Here is a 15231-nt window from a genome sequence, read left to right as displayed (position 1 = left end):
TAACCATGAATTTATCTAACCCTGTTGAAGTCCTGGTCTTCACAACCTCCTCTGGCAAGGAGTTCCACAGGTTGACCATGCGCTGCGTGAAGAAAAACTTCCTTTTGTTTGTTTCAAACCACAGATTGCAGGCGCCATGCAGAGAGAGGGGCTGGTTCCCCTTGGGCAGCTGCACAAACCGTCACACAAAACTTCTCAGCCTGTGTCAGAATGTGCCAGGACCCTAAGGGTTAAAGGGAGTCCTAGTTGGTCCAGTTATTTGTCCAGAGCCCACACAGCCTCATCTTCCTGGAAGATAATGGGCAATGATGCAACTTCTCTGCCCTCCGTGCAAAGCGCTCATGAACCAAGCGCCTCTTTGGGGCAGGCAGGTCACCGCTGCGCAGTGACACCTCTCTGCCCCTGGGGTGCGATGCTGGGAGGGCAGCAGCTGCAGGAAGGCGTTTTAGTCTGGGAACCGTGCAAAGGCTGCTTCTAGTCGGTAGACCCGCCCCCCATACAGACACGCACTGAGCCTGTGTGTCTGGGGCTCACTGGAGATCAAAGAGCTGTTCAGGGGCTGCGGGAATCCTGCTAATCTGGCTGCAAACAGACAGGCTGATGACACAGTGTCAGGGGTCAGGGGCCACCAGAAAGGGCCTGCTGGTATCCGCCAGCGGAGGTGGAAGAAGGATGAGCAAGGCCCTGGCTTGGCCTGCTGCTTACATTGCCCAGCTTGGGCAGAACATTAGCATCAGTTCTGCAGCTCTGCCCTACGTCGGCTGGACAGACCTGTGCCCATCAGTGCCCAGGCAGAACATGGCTCTAAACAGGTGACACAATGCTGCAGGGAGGCAGGACAAGCTGCTGCAGCCTTGTCCCAGGGCTACTCCCAGCTGGCTGGCACAGGTGCCCCTTGTGCTGCCTGGCACAAAAACAGCCTTTGCCCAACGTGAAAAGCTCACCGATTCGTCATCTAAGAGGAGCACGCGTTGATGTGTGGCCCTCCTGCGCACTTAGGGGCTGGTCAGTCTCTTGCTGGAGGCCATGGGCTTGGCTGATGGCTAGAATCATAGACACTAGAACTGGCAGGGACCTCGAGAGGTCAGTGAGTCCAGTCCCCTGCCCTCACGGCAGGACCAAGCTCCGTCTACACCATCCCTGACAGGTGTCAGTCCAACCTGCTCTTCAATATCTCCAGATGGAGATTCCACAACCTCCCTGGACAAATTATTCCAGTGTTTGACCACCCTGACAGCTAGGAAGTTTTTCCTAAAGTCCAACCTAAACCTCCCTTGCTGCAGTTTAAGCCCATTGCTTCTTGTCCTACCTTCAGAGGACGAAGGAGAAGAATTTTTCTCCCTTCTTCTTCTAACACCTTTTTAGACTTCTTGACAAAAACCGAACCAAAGATGTCGCTAAGCACCTCTGCTATTTCTGAGTTTCCTGTTATTGTTTTACCCTCTTCACCGAGCAGTGGGCCTACCCTGTCCTCAGTCTTCCTCTTGCTTCTAATAGATTTGTAGAATGTCTTCTTGTTACCCTTTATGGCTGTAACTAGACTGAGCTCATTTTTTTCCTTTTGCCTTTCTCATCTTGCTCCTGCATACTTGCATTATTTGCGCATATTCATCCTTTGTAATTTGACCTACTTTCCACTATTTTTAGATTTTTAGATCATGTAAGATCTGGTTAAGCCAAGGCAGTCTCTTGCCAGACTTTCTATCTTCCCTACGCAATGGACTAGTTTGCTTTAGGGCCTTTAATAATGTCCATTTGAAAAGCTGCCAACTCTCTTCAGTTGTTTTTCCTCTGAGTCTTGCTTCCCATGGGACTGTACCTAGCAGCTCTCTGTGTTTACGGAACTCTGCCTTCCTGAAATCCATTGTCTCTATTGTGCTGTTCTCTTTGGAGCTGTAGCACTTGCAATACCTCTCCCTGGTTCAGGGCTGTGGGGCCAGGCCTGCACTACGCTCAGGGAAGAGACCAGTGGGTGCTGGGACATGGAAAGGGTCCCCATGAAAAATGGCCTGTGTCAAAACCAAACATGTCAGAGAAATTTAGTTTTTGAAAACTTTGGTTTTTTTCAAATGAAAAATTCCTTTATTTTCATTTGCTGCTCCCTCCTTTTAAATAAATGAGAAACTGGATCCTCCCAGGAACTCCCAAAGAGAAGATTCGCCCTGTGTTTCCGCCGCGCCAGCCTTGCGCTCTCTGAGTCAGGCGGAGCTGTGAGGGTTAAGTCCTGAGGCTCTCACGTAGAACATTCTGCCTGGCAATAAGCACCCTGCATTGACGCAAGCCGGACTCTACCCATAATCCTGGGCCTGGCAGTGAGGGTCAGAGGAGGGCATGGCAGGGTCCTGTCTGCAGCAGGGAAAATATGGGCATGGAGACAACAGATAATCTGTGTTACATAAGGCCAGGGCCATGGCCCGAGGGGGGCACTGCGGGAGCAGCGGGAAGCGGAATCCTGAGGAAGCGGAGGGTTCCTGGTGCCGTGGTCTGTGGTATGAAGAAAGGAGTGGAGGTGTTTGGGCCACAGAGCCCTGGAAAGTCAGTGTCCCCAGGCCCAACTGGCCTGGCATTGCAGAAGGGCCCAGACGGGTGAGACACATAAGCGGGGCTCCTCAGAGGCCCTGGAAGAAGAATGGGAGGGCAGGTCCATGAGGCCTAAGGGGACGTGGCCAGCAGCGCACTCAGGAGCACGTTAATTGGGGTTGGGATGGCAGCATCCCCCCAGGGGAGTTACAGCGCCGGCCTTTGGGGCGCAGGGCTAGTCACACCCTTAGTCCGAACTGCGGAGCAGTGTAGCCGGGCCGGGCTGAGGACCCAGGCTGAGTGAGATCCAGAGGGAGCGATTTGGGGCTGCTCAGATAGCGCAGGAAGAGATGGGGGAGGGTGGCCGTGGTGGGGTTCTGGTGCCGCAGGGCACTAGTGAGCCACCTTCTCTTCCTACCCACCCGGAAGTTGCTGGCTCCAGCAGTCCACTGGCCAGTCTGACATGTCTTCTCTGGCTGATAATCCTACACCTTGGCCTCACGCTCTCCAAGTCTCCTCCCAGGCCTGGCAGCTCGCTGCACTCTCTATGCCCAAGTGCTGAGCCAATAGCGGGGACCTTGGTGAGCGCTTCTGTTAGGAGGAAAGATTGTTGGGATGAGTCAGCTGTTTCTTTGATGCAATGATGGTCAAAGTCCTGGTTCCCCGGACACTGTAGGAACAAACAACAGGAAGGAGGCAGCTGCTCCTTTGCTCCCTAGGCCACGGCCAAGGCTACACTGCAGAGCGCTGCAGATGTAACCGTGCCAGAGGCTCTGTGACTCGCCAACAGCTGCTACCCAGGGCCGGCCCACAACATTTTGGCACCTGAGGCGGGGAGCTCAAATGACGCCCCCAAGCCCCTTTTCTCCTGCCTGCCTGTTATGTCTCTCGTGCCCTCCTTCCTCCAGCACAGCCCTCCCCATCTCTGTGCATCTGGAGCAGAGAGAATACAGATGCACCAGCAGCAGACACAATTTTCTACACTCTGGATGCTAGTGCCCGCCCCCCTGCCCCACAGTCTGGCACCTGAGGCGGCTGCCTCAGTTGGCCTCATGGTAGGGCCAGCCCTGCGGCTAGCGCAACCTGTGTTTGTACCCACAGGAAACACACAGCACAGCTAGTGCAGCAAGGACTCCGGTCTCCGCCAGCCCAGAACCTCTGTCCAGCCAGCACTCCGCCCAGAAGCGCACGCAGGGCTGCCGGTCACTTCCCTTTCTGTTCTTGGCTTGCTGCCCCTCTTCGGCCGCTTTGGGCTGAGAGCGGGACATAGCTGCAAACAAGCCAAGTCCAAGCCCGTGCTTGTACTCATTGGCGTCTCTGGGCAGCCGCTGGCTGTCTCTGTCTTGGCTGTCATTAAAGAAGGGGTAGGCACGTGTTCCCTGACGGAGCTGGAATGGAAAGTTGTTATCACAGCCACCATCTCAGCGAGATCTATGACAGCCCACAGAGCAGGGCCATGCTCCCTGGAACTCAGTACCCCAGTATGTCCTCCACTAATCTCTCTGGCTCCCCACCTCCTGCCTGGTGGCTGGCTGTGCCCCTCGGGCTCCGACTCTCATGCCCACCCATCTGGGCTGTGTCCAAACCTGCGGGTTCTTTGCCGTGCTGCCAACAGCTGCCATTGTATCAGGAGTGCCAGCTCCTGGGTTTCTGCAGTTACCCGAGGATCTCAGCTTTCCTCTGCTTGCCCGCACGGGCAAGAAAGGCAGGTTGGGAGCTGGGAGCGAGAGGCTCCAACACGAGAAGTCAAATGAAAAGACCCCAACATTTATTACTTTAAAATCTCAGGGTATGTCTACACTACAGCGCTAATTCGAACTACTTAGTTAATTCGAACTAACGCATCTAGAACTAAAAACTAAAAACTAGTTTGAATTAGCGTTTTGCTAATTCGAACTAGCGCGTCCACATTAAGTGGACTCTGAACCGGGGTTAAGGATGCCGGAAGCAGTGCCGGCAGGGCATCAGAGGAGGACTTAGAGCGTGGAGATGCTGTCTCAGACTAGCCGAGGGCTGTGCTTAAAGGGACCCGACCCCCACCCCGGACAGACAGTTCTCAGGGGTGCCCTGCTTGCAAAGCAGTCCTGGCTTGGAGTGCCCTGAGTGCCCACACTGGGCACATCACAGCACTCGGCCATCAGACCGGCTGCACTTGCCACAGGCTGCCATCTGGCGAGAGGGGGCAATTGGGGGGGCTGCAGGAGAGCTTCCACCCCCAGAAGCCCGCGGAGCCAGCCCAGTCCTCCCCATCGGGGGCTCATGCCCCATTCCTCCCTCACCTTCCACTTACTCTTCCCTAGCCCCTCTTCTTGATGTACAAAATAAAGATAACGTGTCTTCCAAAATGGAATCTGTCTTTATTGAACAAAACTGGAGGAGACTGGGAAAAGGAGGTGGGAGAGGGGAAGAGAGAGGCTGGGAGAGGGGAGGGCAACTAAAATGATCAGGGGTTGGGAACAGGTCCCATATGAAGAGAGGCTAAAGAGACTGGGACTGTTCAGCTTAGAAAAGAGGAGATGGAGGAGGGACAGGATAGAGGTCTCTAAAAGCAGGGGTTGGGTGGAGAGGGTGCATCAAGAAAACTTCTTCATTAGTTCCCATAAAGAAGGACTAGAGGACACCAACGGAAAGGAATGGGTAGCAGGCTTCAAAGTAGTAACAGAAAGTTGTTCGTCACAAAGCAAAGAGTCAACCTGTGGAACTCCTTGCTGCAGGAGGCTGTGAAGGCTACAACTAGAACAGAATTTAAAGGGAAGTGAGATCAAGTCATGGAGGCTGGGTCCATGGAGTGGTATTAGCCAGGGGGTAGGAGTGGTGTCCCTGCCCAAAGTTTGTGGAAGGCTGGAGAGGGATGGCACGAGACAAATGGCTTGGTCACTGTCTTCGGTCCATCCCCTCCAGGGTGCCTAGGGTTGGCCGCTGTCGGCAGACGGGCTAGATGGACCTTTGGTCTGACCCAGGACGGCCATTGTAAACTCAGGGCTCAGGGTCGGGGGTCTCAGTGGACCCCCTTGATTCTCTTGCACACCTGCTCCTGGGTGGCCAGGCTGGCAGCTCTCCTGCCCAAGCCGGCCACTTTCCTGTGCCTAGTGCGGAGATCGTGGACGAGGTCCACAATGTCCACACTAGCCCAGGCAGGTGCCCGCCTCTTGCGGTCCCGGGCAAGCTCCCAGGAGCCGCCAGCCTGGTCCCGGGAAGAGGGGGAGGGCTGGGGGGGCATCGGGTGGGTGGCTCGATCCGTGCCAGGTGCAGGGTCTGCTGGCTGGGTGCTGGCAGGCTTGCACCTGGCACGGGCACCGTAGCCAGCCCGTGCCCCTTTAAGGGGTCCGGGGCCGGGAGGGGGGCATTAGAGTTTCCCTGGTGTTGGCCAGAGTGGCCACCAGGGAAACCTAGGGAGGGCTAGCCTCCCACTAGTTCGAATTAAGGGGCTACACACCCCTTAATTCGAACTAGCTAGTTCGAACTAGGCTTAATCCTCGTGGAATGAGGATTACCTAGTTCAAACTAAGCACTCCGTTAGTTCAAATTAAATTCGACCTAACGGAGCGCTAGTGTAGCGCCTATGAAAGTTAGTTCGAACTAACGTCCGTTAGTTCGAACTAACTTTGTAGTGTAGACATACCCTCAGGGTTTAAGGCTGCGGTCACCAACCAGTAGATCGTGAGCTACCGGTAGATCTCAGGGGCTCTAAGAGTACCTCTTGAGCCCTCTCTGAACTGCGTGCGTGCGCAGTACGTTTACATTTGATTTCCTCATTTGAGGAGCAGCTACTCACCGAGCAACAACACAGGTGAGTAGCTGCGAGGAATGGTGGGAGCTGGGAGGGCTGAAACACCCCAGCAAGCTGACTGTGGCTTTCAGCAAGTGATGGACAGGAGAATAGAGAGGGCGGGGCTTCAAAGAAGGGGCGGGGCAGTAGATCTTCGCCTGTTCTGAGACTTAAAAAGTGATCTTGGGTGTAAAAAGGTTGGAGACCACTGGTTTAAGGCATTTCTCAGTGTTTGGGGCTGGACTCACGATGTCTGAATGCTCAGGGCTGCCAGTGCTGCTTCCTTTCTCATGACTGAGACTCAGACATCTCTCGAGATCTGTGCCGAGCCCAGGCTGCTGCAACAGCCAGCGCACGGCACTCTGTACGAGGGGTCCCAGAAAGGTGTACTGTACAGCGAGCACTGCAAATGCAGCACCAGCATCCAGGGCCGGCTTTAGGAAGTGAGGGGCCCAATTCGAACCATTTTGGCGGGGCCCCACCACCCAGGATTTATTGTTGAGCAAAAAAAACCCACCCACACAACAAACCACAACCACACACAAATATCACATCACAAGTAGAGCTGATCAAAATGTAGATCAATCTAGTTGAACATTTTTAAAAAAATGCCATCCTTTATTATGCAAAATTTTACACAAAATTAAATCAGTTGCCTTAAGTGCAGGTCAAATATTTTCAATTGCAAACTATCCAATCTTTTCAATAAAGTTTAAAGTTTGATTTTTAGAAAGTTACCAGAGAGCGATGCGGTTTTCTGTTACATTGATTTACTTTTTAAATAGCAAAAACGGAGTCTTTGTTAAGAACGTGTCAGTTCTGTGGTCAAATTCCAGTCCTTAGTGATTTCAGCACCACTGATTTCACTAGGTAATATGGTCCCTCACCACCACTGCCCCCTTTGCACTGCCCTTCCACACACTGCCTGCATGTTGAGTCCAAGGTCAGTCTACACAAGATTTTATCAATGAGTTTTGCTCAAATGATCACTGAGCCAAGACAAGGAGTCTCAATTGATTCTAGTCAGCTCTGCCTTTAAACACTGGGGCTGTGTCTAGACTGGCAAGTTTTTCCAGAAAAACTTGCCAGCTGTCTACACTGGCTGCTTGAATTTCCGCAAGAACACTGACTTCCTACTGTCTGAAATCAGTGCTTCTTGCGGAAATACTATGCTGCTCCCGTTCGGGCAAAAGTCCTTTTGCACAAAGCTTTTGCGCAAAAGGGCCAGTGTAGACAGCTCAGATTTGTTTTGTGCAAAAAAGCCCCGATCGCAAAAATGGCCATCGGGGCTTTTTTGCAGAAAAGCGCGTCTAGATTGGCACGGACGCTTTTCCACAAAAAGTGCTTTTGCAGAAAAACATCCATGCCAATCTAGATGCTCTTTTCCGCAAATGCTTTTAACGGAAAACTTTTCCGTTAAAAGCATTTGTGGAAAATCATGCCAGTCTAGATGTAGCCTGGATATAAAGTGTCAGATATATTTGAGGACTCCCAAATAGACTCTACACCACCAGAAATAAAATCTGTTTCCATCTTCGGTGACTTTCAGTTAGATGTGACTCACTATTGTCTGCTTAGTGTTCAAGTTATGGTAGACCCTAAGCCAGGTCATATTAAGTTCAGGTCTTTTACCTTTTAATCATACAATATGGATAACAACATTTCATTCTCCCAGCTCCAAGTCTTAAGTGAATTTCAACCCCAAAGAGCCAAAATTGATCACCTTGACACAGCAAGTGTGTCTACTGATCTCTGTGGCAAAGTAGGTTGTCTATATAAATAAGATCTGCTCGTGATGCCTTTTCCTACAGTTGATTAGCAGATGGCAGTAGATAGCTCATTCAGACCACTGGTCGATATAGTTAGTCACCCTGACCAGTCAGTAACCACAGTCATGGACTCACCCTACTCTCCATTGTCTCTATGATTCTCTGATGACCTGTGACAAAAAAGGAGGGTGGAAAGGTGTTGTACCAAATAAAAGCAAGCAGGATTTTATGAGGGGGATAAGGCAAAAAGCCACATTTATTGTAAAGATAATAATAAAAAATAAAGAAAAGATAGAAGCAAACAACGTTGTTTAACTACTTATTCCTATCACTACTTAACCCTTATACACACACACACACATATATATATAAACATTCATTCATACATCCATTCATTCAAGTTCTGTGTATAGTTACCAGCCTGGAAGTTGCTTGTGACAGAATACTGGCCAGGTATTCTGTACACAAGTGATGGGAGTGGGGAGCGAAGTCCTGATCAGATGCGCATCTGAAGCTCCTGGTGGGCTGGCAGCAGAACCTTGGACTCTGATTCCATAGTTTTTTAGTCCAGTTCTTATAGGAATTTCTTCCTATGCCAGTCTATGGGAATTGCTGCATCATGCTGATGTCCAGGGTGGCTGCCAGGTGCTCATCAGTGATCTCATCGGGTGGATCTCCAGTACTTGGTTTTCTCCACTTGACACCTTTTGGTTGCACTGGCACCTGACGCCTTCTTCAGCCCTTTGTTGCTGCATTCTCAGGCTGGCACCTCTCAGAACCATTCATTCATCGTCCAAGCACTCTCTCATACATTCATACAGTATTTTGTATAATAATAAAAGTTGTAGTTACAAAAGTTTCTGGGTGGTTTTGCTTAAAACATTCTCTGAGTGCTGAGTAAAGTTACAATGTTTTAAAGAGAACAGGCATCAATTATGTAACAAGGCCCTTAGTCAATTACAGGGCTTGGCTCCCATAGCAGAGTTAGTGGCTTGACAATGCATTGTTACAATGTATCTCTGCAATGTCAATTTCAAGCAGCCCCTTTGCACAAGCTTGAGCATGCCCTGGGGCACAGAGGGGGGGGCTGTTTCTGGCTACATAGGATTATATTCTTAACAGTTCTAAGTTACATGACCTAATACATTATATTCTAAAGGGGCAATAATAATCATAAATCTAAACATTTAACAATCTTAACATAATAATAAGAATAAGAATAAGAATTAATAATAAATCTAAACACTTTAAGTTGTGGGGAACAAATTATGGGGAGTCACTTCCATTTGGGGGAATCATTTTCAATACATTAATATGCTATCCCTACAAAGGGAAACTGAAGGGAGAGACCTCTCTAAATTCACCAATCAAAGAGCAGTATTGCCAACCCAAAAATCACAAAGAACGCCTACACAAAGTTATGAGAATGGTCTACAAATCATAAGATTTTTTAAAAATAAAACATGTTGGATTTTTATTGGCCTTTTATTTCTTGAGTATTTAGGGTTCATGGTTTAAAGCTTTCCTCCTTAGCTGTAATGCCCAGAAGTTTAGAGAACTTTTTTTAAATGAAAGCTGAGATTCCTACATAATCAATTGACTCCAGGCCTTTAGAAAAACACCAAATGTTTTGAGACTCATGGTTAAACAATGGAGGAATTCTTGTGAGCCCATGCTTTACCCACAGTATAAATAAATTAAAAAAAAACAATATCTTCTCCACTAAACATCCTAATGAGATACTGCAAATGGTGAACTGAATTCAACAGCTCCTGATCCAAACAGGTATCAACCTAGTTTTTCATATTTGAAATGGGTTACTAGGAATTATACATGACAATATGAAATCTTTCCACTCTCAAGTCAGCATATTCACAAAGCACCTATAATTTTGGTCCATGCATTTATTGGATAGTGAAAGAGAAAGGAGGAGAATTAGTGTAGATAAATGTTCAAATTTCAAAATAAAAAGCCTGAAGGAATTAGGACTGGGCTCCTACATCTCACGTTCAGAACTGACTAGGACACTTATGACCAGATTTTCAAAGGTGTGTAAAGATCAGATAGGTATCTTTGAAGATCCGAGTTGGCAACTGTCTTTTTAGGAGCTTAATTACCTTTGAAAATCTGAGCTTAGATTTCCAAGTCCAATTTTCAAAAATAACTTTAGTCACTCAAGTGCTTTTGAAAATTGTAACTGGGGGTCTAAAGAGACAAAAGGCAGGAGATATGGGATTTCTTTTAAAAACGTGTGACATCTATTTTTAACTAAATTTTATATTATTTTTCTCCCAGGGGCAACTGACCCCTCTGGCCCCCTCACTAAGCCACTGCTCCCCCTCCTGAAGATCTATCATCTTATGCACGTGCAAGATCTGTGAGAGCCGTCCCATGAATCTGCAGTTAGTGTCTGTGGCGCCTGCTTCTGGGTGGTGTCTCAATGCTGCCATGTTCACCTCCAAAGAGGGGGCTTCCCAAAGCAGGCCCTTGCTGCTGACCCCCAAGGCATCCACAGGTCCAGTCTCCTTTCAATGGGCCCACTTCCAAGAGCTCATTGATCTTGGATCTGGCTTCCATCCCCTCTCCAACTTCCATCAGAACTACCGTGCCCTCCTGGCTTAGGAAAAGAATAAACAGGGGGATTGGAAATTAACCCGCCCAGTCTCACGTCCCCTAGGCAGGGAATGAGCCATCTACATTAGGCCCCAGCTGGAGTATCATGTCCAATTCTAGGCTCCACATTTCAGGAAACGTGGAGAAACTGGAGAAAGTCCAGAGAAGATCGACACAAATGATGAAGGGTCTAGAGAACATGAGCTATGAGGCAAGGCTGAAGAAATTGGCCTTTACCTTGGAAAAGAGAAGACCGAAAAGGGACATGAGAGCAGCTTTCAAGTATCTAAAAGTATCATAAGGCGGAGGAAGAAAAATGGTTCTGCTTGGCCTCTGAGGTTAGGATGAGAAGCAATGGGTGAAATTGCAGATATTTAAGACCAGGTTAGACAGACACCTGTCAGGGATGAGCTAGAGCAACTCAAGTTTGGAAGCCCCAGAGGCCACACTGATACTTACAGAACATGCGGAGGTCTCAACTTAAGTGTGGTTGCATATGCAAGCAAATATATACAAATAGCTTCTCTCACACTGACGGGCATGAATACAAAGATGAAGGCAAGGCTACACAACACACGGGCCCCATTTAAGTCAGCTCTGCTGATATTAATAAAATGCAATATTTACCTGATTTCTACCCATGTGACAGCACTTTTCATGAGCAATGACAGTCCAAGAATGTAACCACTAAAACACGTATCAACAGAAGATCGTTACACTGGCCACGTTTTGGTTTTGGCTCCCACTCGCCGGCCACGTGTTGATCCCATATAAACCCAAACTGCACCGCGGGGTGCAAACAACTGGCCGTGGGCAGCATCCCAAGTTATTAATAAATATTTTTAAACCTTTCCCTCTTCTCTCTGCTGCCATGTCTCCTCTTCTTGCTCCATCAGCTGCCTGCTGCCCCCCAACTGCTCACCCTCCTCTGCTGTCCTGACTCCTGCCCTTCTCGCTGCCTTCTAGCACTGCATCGAAACTGCAGCTGCGGCGGCAGGGTTCTTAGCTAGGAGACAGGAGGTTGCTCTCAGTGCAGTGCCGAGTCCCTTGGGAAATGGCGGGTGTTAGAGAGGCCAGTGGGGGCAGCGCTAAGGCAGCCTACACTGTACATCTCTTTTAGGGTTCCCTTGGTCTTCCCTGCCCCTCTCACAGCAGGAGTTACAACTCAGACGTACCTGGAAAGGTTTTAACCCGGGGTGGGAAACTTTTTTGTGTCCGGAGGCTGCAAAACAAGAAGAAAACTCCAATCCCTCATGGATGTGGCCCCAACTGAGAAGGAGAAAGGCCCTCCCCACATTCCCCTCACACACCAGAGCCTGGGGGGGGCAGCTAGTGGACTGTGTGCTCCAGCCCTGCTGGGGGCTGGGAGGGGGTGGGGGAGGCTGGAGCACCAGTGCAGGCTCCCCAATACTGCATGGGGAAACCCTGAGCCTTGGGCTGCATCTGGCCCCTGGGCCTGAGGCTCCCCACCCTTGTTGCTGGCATACCTGGCCTGCCATCCATGCGGTGTCTCTACAGCTGCTCAGAGAGTAGTTATTAATGGGTCACAATCCTGCTGGAAAGGTATAGCAAGTGGGGTTCCACAGGGGTCTGTTTTGGGACGGGCTCTGTTCAATATCTTCATCAACAATTTAGATATTGGCATAGAGAGGACGCTTATGAAGTTTGCAGATGATACCAAGCTGGGAGGGGTTGCGACTGCTCTGGAGGATAGGGTCATAATTCAAAATGACCTGGACAAATTGGAGAAATGGTCTGAGGTAAACAGGATGAAGTTTAATAAGGACAAATGCAAAATGCTCCGCTTAGGAAGGAACAATCAGTTTCATACATACAGAATGGGAAGCGACTGTCTAGAAAGGAGTACGGCAGAAAGGGATCTAGGGGTTATAGTGGACCACAAGCTGAATATGAGTCAGCAGTGTGATGCTGTTGCAAAGAAAGCAAACATGATTCTGGGATGTATTAACAGGTGTGTTGTGAGCAAGGCACAAGAAGTCATTCTTCCGCTCTACTCTGCGCTGGTCAGGCCTCAGCTGGAGTATTGTGTCCAGTTCTGGGCACCGCACTTCAAGAAAGATGTGGAGAAACTGGAGAGGGTCTAGAGAAGAGCAACAAGAATGATTAAGGGTCTAGAGAACATGACCTGTGAAGGAAGGCTGAAGGAACTGGGCTTGTTTAGTTTAGAAAAGAGAAGATTGAGGGGGGACATGATAGCAGTTTTCAGGTACCTAAAAGGGTCTCACAGGGAGGGGGGAGAAAACTTGTTCATCTTGGCCTCTGAGGATAGGACAAGAAGCAATGGGCTTAAACTGCAGCAAGGGAGGTTTAGGTTGGACATTAGGAAAAAGTTCCTAACTGTCAGGATGGTCAAACACTGGAATAAGTTGCCCAGGGAGGTTGTGGAATCTCCGTCTCTGGAGATATTGAAGAGCAGGTTAGATAAATGTCTATCAGGGATGGTCTAGACAGTGCTGGGTCCTGCCACGGGGGCAGGGGACTCTCGAGGTCCCTTCCAGTCCTAGTGCTCTAGGATTCTATGGTCCCTCCAGCCCCTTTACAATGTACATGGAGGTGCTTGCTCGCATGCTGACTTCAGTTACTATTTGTAACCCTCCCGCCCCGCCCCAGCTGAGCTGGAAAGGAGGCTCTCAAGGAGCCTGCCAGGAAATGTCGGCCTCTTCCCACTGTTGGGATTGCACGTGCCTGCTGCTGCACCCAAGGCAAGCCCCTTGCTTGGGTGTGTGGCTCAGTTTGTGCAGCAGCAGCGGCAGCCTCCGATAAGACCAGGAGAGTGGCCAGACGGGGTCAGCCCAACGGTCCATCCAGCCCAGGGTCCTGTCTGCCAACAGCGGCCAGCGCCAGGTGCCCAGAGGGAGGGGTCACAACAGGGAATCCTCGCGGGATCCCTCCCTGTCACCCACCTGCAGAGAAACAGGCCGGGGTAATCAGCGCTGGGGACTGCAGGGCTGTCGCTGCATTTCGGAGGCCACTGCCCTCCGCCCCGTGTGTGCCTTGGCCTGGGGGTGGACTCAAGTGGGCTATGAGTGCTATGAGTGCAAGGGGACTTAACCCCCGCCCCGGCCCGGCCCTCCCTGGGGGTTGCTAGTGCAGGGGCAGCCACCTCCACCCAGGCCCTGCTCCCAGCCAAGAGGTGCACTCAGCTCCCCGGCACGCTGATGGCACCAGGCTGCTGTGGGTTGTTAGGGAGAAGCGCTCGGGGTGGGGGGCAGGCAAAGCCCCAGCCGGCTGAGCAGGCACGAATCCATGTGTTGTGCTCATTGTGAGGGCTGTGGGGCTGGGCTACTGGGAACAGCTCCTGGGTCAATGCCCTGAGCGGGGAAAGGTTCTGCCTTGTTCTGTTTTACAGCCAAGCAAATATTAGGTAATTGTGTCTCCTGTTTTCGCTGCTCTGCATTGGCGTTTCAGGCGACTGCGTAAATAGCCCTGAGCAAGGATTGGGAGGGCAATGGGGGTGTGGCAGGAGAGGTGCCGTGTGGTGGGGAGGTGGGAGGCTGTCTTACTGTGAGTACGTAGCCGCAGGAGACCCCATAACCTCTAGTTACAACACCAGGGAGTGTCCACACAAACCGCTCATGGCGTCTTACACTGGAACAGCCACAGGAAGCAAAGTCTGGGCGTTTCACTCTACTTCCTCCTTGCTGGTTTGCAAAGCAGGACATCTGTGCCACGGGCAGGGCAGGGCAGGGCAGGGCAGGGCAGGGCAAGGCAGGGCAGGGCAAGGCAAGGCAAGGTGGATATGGCAGGATGGGCAGGGCAGGGCAGGATAGGCAGGGCAGGTCAGGGCGAGCATGGCATGGCAGGGTGGGCAGGGCAGGGCAGGGCAGGGCAGGGCATGGCAGGGTGGGCAGGGCAGGGCAGGGCAGGGCAGGGCAAGGCAGGGCAGGGCAGGGCAGGGCAGGGCGGGGCATGGCAGGGCATGGCAGGGCGGGGCGGGGCAGGGCATGGCAGGGTGGGCAGGGTGGGGCAGGCAGGGCAGGGCAGGCAGGGCAGGGCAGGGCAGGCAGGGCAGGGCAGGGCAGGGCAGTACTTAGCACTTTTGATACCATCTGCCAGATTGTCAGACAAGACCTGTTCCCTGTAATAATGTTCTTCAGCTAGCGGGAAAAGGGCCACTCAGTGAAACACCAACCCACCGGCCTAGCTGCAGTGCTCACCAGAGGGCCAGTCAAGAGGGTGCAGTGAAGACTAGAACTTTAACAGGGTTCAAAAGAGCTAGAGAGATTCCTGGAGGTTGGGTCCATCAATGGCTAGTGGCCAGGATGGGTAGGGATGGTTGTAGGGATAACATATTAAAGTATTAAAAATGATTCCCCCAAGTGGAAGTGACTCCCCAGAATTTGTTCCCCACAACTAAAAGTCTAAGTAGTAGAAGTTTTTTAAGTAGAAGAAGCATATCAGTGTTTAGATTTAGTGTTATCAAGCTTGATAAGTGTTTAGATTTATTATATTATTATTATTATTATTGTTATTTGTTAAGATTGTTAAATGTTTAGATGTATAATTATTGTCCCTCTAGAATATAATTGGTTAGGAATG

The sequence above is a fragment of the Pelodiscus sinensis genome, chromosome 12 (genome assembly GCF_052426305.1).
Source record: "Pelodiscus sinensis isolate ZL-2025 chromosome 12, ASM5242630v1, whole genome shotgun sequence".
Taxonomy (NCBI): domain Eukaryota; kingdom Metazoa; phylum Chordata; order Testudines; family Trionychidae; genus Pelodiscus; species Pelodiscus sinensis.
Note: the sequence above shows the minus strand (reverse complement) of the source record.